Source organism: Coregonus clupeaformis, chromosome 27, assembly GCF_020615455.1.
Source record: "Coregonus clupeaformis isolate EN_2021a chromosome 27, ASM2061545v1, whole genome shotgun sequence".
Lineage (NCBI taxonomy): Eukaryota > Metazoa > Chordata > Actinopteri > Salmoniformes > Salmonidae > Coregonus > Coregonus clupeaformis.
In genome coordinates this window covers 31026226-31031557 of record NC_059218.1, presented here as the reverse complement: position 1 = coordinate 31031557, position 5332 = coordinate 31026226, and positions in this window count along the sequence as shown.

Genomic DNA, 5332 nt, shown 5'->3' with positions numbered 1-5332 from the left:
GAAGGAGTAGAAACACACAAAAACACAGGATACCTGTATCCGTAACACTCGGTGTCCTGCGCTTGACTTCGCTTTCCACATACAGGTCAAACCTGACAAAGCTAGATCTACTCAGGGTTTTCTAAAGCTAACCAGCTTCAGTTAACTTCACATTCCAGCTCAGCCTTCATCCATACTACGACGGTGGATATTGCTCGTCCACCTGCCGCTAACTATAGCAGGCTTGTAACTGTGTGTGGATATTGCACTCTTCATTGAGACAATGCTGAAACATCAATCCATGGGCGAGTCAGTGCCACATTTTCATTTGTGCTGAAATCAAAATGAAAAAAAAGTTATCTTGGCTTTTAGAAGTGCCATCTTTATTTCATTACTTATCGTTAAATTACACACACAAAAACATTTGATTAATCAAATATTTAATCAGTCGTCTTTCTCAAAATATTAGTCATTTAGCAGACGCTCTTATCCAGGGCGACTTATAGTTAGTGAGTGCATACATTTTCATACTGGTCCCCTGTGGGAATCGAACCCACCACCCTGGCGTTGCAAGCGCCATGCTCTACCAACTGAGCTACACAGGACTACAATCTTTTCGAGAGGGAGGGAATCTGTTTTCATTGGTCCTCAACTCGTGGCTCAGATTATAATTTTTGGCCCATGCTACAGACTGCTGTATCGGTCTGCTAATACAGGACTGTGTTATTTTTTAAATAATCAGGGGGTGCTGCAGCACCCTCAGTCAGCGCCCCGACTTCCCGCCGCTATGTCATAGGATCCCCCTCAGGAAGATTATGAAATAAAAACAACCACTATTCCACAACACCCCTTTCCACAACAATCAACACTTCGTAACAGTAGATACCTAATTTGGAAAGGTTTGGCTGTGTTTAGACAGGCAGCCCAATTCTGATCTTTTTTTCACCGTTTTGTATTTTGACCAATCAGATCAGCTCTGAAAAAGATCTGATGTGAAAAGATCTGATGTGACTGGTCAAAAGACCAATTAGTGGAAAAAATATCAGAATTGGGCTGCCTGTCTAAACGTAGCCTTAGATGTGTGATTGCTCGCAAATGAAACAAGTTTAGTGTCTGTTTATCGCTGTGTTGTTTTTCACACAATGAGATAACAGAGGACGGAAAATGTGAGATAATGTTTTCTTTATGGAGATTCCATCCACAGTCACAAATATTCTACATACATCATGGGCATAAGGGAGATTTGAGAAAAACAACAGAGTTATGCGTTGAGCTCTAGTAAAGACTCTGCCCCACGAGAGAAAAATAGCTTTCAAAATCAATAGTAAAATAGGATTAGAATTGAAGGAGCTGCAATGCCGCAGCCACAAAGAGCCATATGAATCATGAACAAAGTAAGGCTTATCCTCAAGTCTTTAGGGGGTAAAATACATCCAGTGCTTCACCTCATCTTGTTCAATGGCCTAATGCGTTTCACCACAGGGAACTGTGTTGAAGAGACTGCGAATGAGATTCATAAATCCTATAGCCTGCTGGAGTATGGTAATGTAACCTCGGTGAAGACAGAGGAATATGATAATGGATTTCCCTTCTCATTATCATATTTCAATGCACAGAAGACACAAGGAGCTCTACCAATGCTTAAAATGGGATGCTTGTTCTGTAACTGTTGACTCCTGACTGATTCTGACTGAGAGTATCATGTTCAGTGAGAGGGTGAGGGGATATTCAGAGAGACCATGGGATATTTTCTAGGTCAATTTGTACTTCACACATTTTGTATTTCATATGTGTGCAACTTGGTAAAGCAGAGTGGAAGTTGCAGTAGGGGTTTTTAGTGCTGTCTGAGGCAGAGAGTTCAATGCCCTCGACTTGTCTGTATGTGCTCAAACTCTGTGTTACATTATTAACATCTTGTTCAGCAGACAGTGGTAACCCAGACAGTTATGCAAGGGTTTCTCCTCTGTAACATCAAACCTTATTCTCTTTCATTCAATCAACTGTATGTCTGTGAATGAACACCGCTAAGAGTCACAAACACACACACACACACATGCAAAGACTGGCATGTACTGCATCCTCTTTTTCCTCTGATGTAATATGACATAATAAGAAACATGGTCACATTGTGCATTTGTTCTTAGAGGGCAGTCTATCACTATAGAGATGCATCTGTGGTAACATTATTCTGTCAGGAGAGGAAGACAATCCATACTATCAGTCATCTAAGTACATAGCCAACTAAAGGAGGCAGATTAAACGTGTGTGCGTGTGTGTGTGTGTGTGTGTGTGTGTGTGTGTGTGTGTGTGTGTGTGTGTGTGTGTGTGTGTGTGTGTGTTTGAGAGAGAGAGAGAGTGAGAGAGTCTCTCCCCACCAAAAGAAACCCCAGACTGCGAATGACATAAGGACAAACTCGGCTGGCATTTAGAGATTGGATTACTTTTACAGCCTGTCTATTACCGCAAAATGTATGCGGACAAACGCAATCCGGGCGTAGTCATTACAAAGAAAAACAAGTAATTTAGCAAAATTTGAAAGCTGGAGTAAATGCCACACAATGAAATGCCACAGCAACCCTCTTTCACTTCAATCCGTGATGAGAATGCCTCTGCTCATAATTCACTGTGCCTATACAATACGTGTGTTTTAAGACTGCAGCAGCAAACCTACTTCATCTCCAACTTTTGCATATGTTTAGCTTTTAGAAGAATCCTCAATGGTAAGTCCCATTTCAAGGACAAGTCCTCTGAAGATGATAATGGTTCTCAGGGTGAATTGTCTTTCACTAGAAGAATATGAAACGTTATTAATATAAAAATAAATAAGGTTGGAAGCAAATCCAATGAAAGAACTCTCACTAGTAACTCATGCTTTTAACTTTAGCCAATATGGAAACCCCCTAATGGATGAGTGCTGTACTTATTATCCACATTGTTGCCATCCATCCGTAAAATGGCACTGTAAGTGAACTTGATTTGCACTCAGCGGGGTTAATCGAATTAACTTGCCTTACTGACACAAAAAAAAGCATATGTCAATTATGTAGACGCTAATGGAGCAAATGGAAAATATTGTTTCTTCTGACATCACAATAGAATTAATACAATGTAACTATGTATTCTACATTGAAATGAGCCTATTGTTCTTATTGAGAATGTTAATTGAGGACCAAAGACATGTACCAGTACAAGGCTGTGACGGTCAAGGAATTTTGGATGACGGTAATTGGCCAGCCAAATGACCGCGGTCACCGTAATACCCGCTCTATCGCAAAACATTATTATATATTTTTTAAAAGTGGAAACACCCAGTCAATATAACATTGGCCACATATTAGTAGTTACAGTATATGGTCTTTATCCTGTCACTGTCTCCACAACAACTCAAATTGGACAGTGTATGTTTTTTAAGACACATTTTCTCTTCTCCTCTGCTCCTGGCTGCATGTGCTGCCATAGACATAGAATGTATGGAACGGGCGTCCCCATTCAAGTCAATGATGGCATAATGGGTGGGCTGGCGGCCATTGCGAGGAGCAAAGCAGTAAGTAAAAGTGTACCCATCAAAATGTGCTATGATATGTTGATTCAACTCAACTGACATTACAAAAAAGACATTCCATTGCATGAGCCACATCAGTTAATATCAGTTGAAAGAACATTCTACATTACCATGGAAATTATTGCATCACAATACCAGGCAGCCATTGCGATTGTACCCATGAGTTTACCAGTCAAATTGCCAGCTTGTTCTATTCATTATACTTCTTTCCACAACGGGTGGGTCTAATTCTGGATACTGATTGGTTAAAACCGCATTCCAGCCGGTGTATATTCCACAAGTTACCACCGGCTAAATCTATGACGTTAAAATGCCTATTTACTCTGTTCCATCTGACTGCGCAATCCACTGTCTCATCAGCACAGCCGCCAGACAATTTATAAACTTGATCTCCACTGTAAAAAGCATCTAGACATTATCTCCCATTTCCTTTAGACTAGCAATTGGTTTTCAATAGCAGACATTTGTATAAAACTTGAGTGAGTGCTAGCTAGCTACCGACCAGAACATTAAGCTAGCCAAGACCAACAACACAAACAAACAGACTATACAGCTACAAGTAGTGAGTGTAGTTACAAACGGACTATACTAAACAAGTTAAATGTCTTAGGTGTGATTACATTTATTCCACACACATACAGTGAGGGGAAAAAAGTATTTGATCTACTGACAAAGACATGATCAGTCTATAATTTTAATGGTAGGTTTATTTGAACAGTGAGAGACAGAATAACAACAACAAAATCAAGAAAAAACGCATGTCAAAAATGTTACAAATTGATTTGCATTTTAATGAGGGAAATAAGTATTTCACCCCCTCTCAATCAGAAAGATTTCTGGCTCCCAGGTGTCTTTTTATACAGCTAATGAGCTGAGATTAGGAGCACACTCTTAAAGGGAGTGCTCCTAATCTCAGCTTGTTACCTGTATAAAAGACACCTGTCCACAGAAGCAATCAATCAATCAGGTTCCAAACTCTCCACCATGGCCAAGACCAAAGAGCTCTCCAAGGATGTCAGGGACAAGATTGTAGACCTACACAAGGCTGGAATGGGCTACAAGACCATCGCCAAGCATTTTGGTGAGAAGGTGACAACAGCTGGTGCGATTATTCGCAAATAGAAGAAACACAAAGTACCTGTCAATCTCCCTCGGCCTGGGGCTCCATGCAAGATCTCACCTCGTGGAGTTGCAATGATCATGAGAACGGTGAGGAATCAGCCCAGAACTACACGGGAGGATCTTGTCAATGATCTCAAGGCAGCTGCGTCCATAGTCACCAAGAAAACAATTGGTAACACACTACGCCGTGAAGGACTGAAATCCTGCAGCGCCCGCAAGGTCCCCCTGCTCAAGAAAGCACATATACAGGCCCGTCTGATGTTTTCCAATGAACATCTGAATGATTGAGAGGAGAACTGGGTGAAAGTGTTGTGGTCAGATGAGACCAAAATCGAGTTCTTTGGCCTCAACTCGCCGTGTTTGGTGGAGGAGGAATGCTGCCTATGACTCCAAGAACACCATCCCCACCGTCAAACATGGAGGTGGAAACATTATGCTTTGGGGGTGTTTTTCTGCTAAGGGGACAGGACAACTTCATCGCATCAAAGGGACGATGGACGGGGCCATGTACCGTCAAATCTTGGGTGAGAACCTCCTTCCCATAGCCAAGGCATTGAAAATGGGTCGTGGATGGGTATTCCTGCATGACAATGACCCAAAACACATGGCCAAGGCAACAAAGGAGTGGCTCAAGAGGAAGCACATTAAAGTTCTGGAGTGGCCTAGCCA